Genomic DNA, 1,341 nt, shown 5'->3' with positions numbered 1-1,341 from the left:
TAGTTGGTGTCTAGGCAAGTCCCTGAGAGTGGTTTGTTGAATTGGTTCAGTTGCTGGCCTGGCCAACTCGTTTGGTGTCTAGAAAGGCAACGATGAGTGAACCTCCCACCTCTTATACTTACCTGGCTAACTAGTTGATCAATCTCCACTTGGAAGGTTTGAAGGGTCATCTTGGAACAGTTAGGAGCTGTCTAGATTTAGGTTAACCCTAGGATAGATTGAGTTTAATTTATTGATTCACTTGTTTGAAAAAAAAAAAATTAAAAATTTAAATTAATTTGGTTACTTTTCTTTAGATTTAGGACTCCTTAGGATCTTCTCTTTAGAACTTTTTCTCTTTTCTTTCTTTTCCTTATACATAAAAATTTTATTAAAAAAAAAAAAATTGTATAAACATCGAGAACTGTACACTTCGTGTGTGGAGAAGAGTGTCGGGTCGTCTAGTTAGAATTGAGTCAATTCATGTTGTTCCAATGGCTGAACCAATCCAACCCATGATCCTTAAGGATTTGTGTTATCCAGTTGGCTCCATCCAACCATCTTGTATCAGGTTGCCACAACCCACAGCTAACAATTTTGAAATCAAACCTCAAATCATAAATATGCTTCCAAAATTCACAGGATTAGAGGATGCTTATATATTTATTAGAGAATTTGAGGAGGTATGTGCAACCATGAAACTGCAATTAACAGAGGATGAGGTCAAACTTAGATTAATCAACTTTGCCCTTAAGGACAATGCTAAGAAGTGGCTTTCTATTCTGCCAAACTATTCTGTCACTACCTGGGAGGGCTTTGTGAGAATATTTTTAAAAAAGTATTTCCCCCATCATAAAACAGCTAGGATTAGGAATGAAATAAATCAATTTTACCAACTAGCTGGTGAATCATTTTGGAAGTACTTTGATCGTTTCAAGAATCTTTTGACCCAATGCCCACACCATGGAATAGAAACTTGGAGACTATGCCAGATCATCTATGAGGGGTTAGATTCAAACTCAAGAACCATGCTAGAGTCCATGTGCCAAGGCTAATTTATGGACAAAGAAACTACTGAAGCTTGGCAATTCTTAGAAGACCTAGCCGAGAAAAATTTACAGTGGGAAACAACTAGGGAACCTGATAAAGCTACACCTTCAAGAGGAGGAATGCATCAAATTCAACCAACCCTAGCATCAGAGGCCAAGATTGCAACCTTAACACGTAGATTGGAAGCCTTAGAATTACAGAGACCAGCCAATGTAAATCAAATATCTGCACCCATGTGTAAAGGGTGCAATACACCAGACCATGTCTTAGAAGAATGTTCCTACTCGAATGAGTGTGCACAGGTGAATGCCA

The 1,341-nt window shown here is 38.0% G+C and overlaps 1 non-coding gene across 1 annotated transcript; it reads right to left on the bottom strand.

The window, feature by feature from the left end:
• Positions 1-842: 842 nt before the first annotated feature.
• Positions 843-949, bottom strand: LOC140854926 (small nucleolar RNA R71). The gene has a single exon (XR_012138020.1). It is a non-coding gene; the product is annotated as a small nucleolar RNA R71 (small nucleolar RNA).
• Between the last annotated feature and the right edge of the window lie 392 nt (positions 950-1,341).

This window comes from Elaeis guineensis, chromosome 1 (genome assembly GCF_000442705.2).
Source record: "Elaeis guineensis isolate ETL-2024a chromosome 1, EG11, whole genome shotgun sequence".
NCBI lineage: Eukaryota > Viridiplantae > Streptophyta > Magnoliopsida > Arecales > Arecaceae > Elaeis > Elaeis guineensis.
The sequence above is the reverse complement of the archived record's forward strand: the minus strand, read 5'-3'. Positions and strand labels throughout refer to the sequence as shown.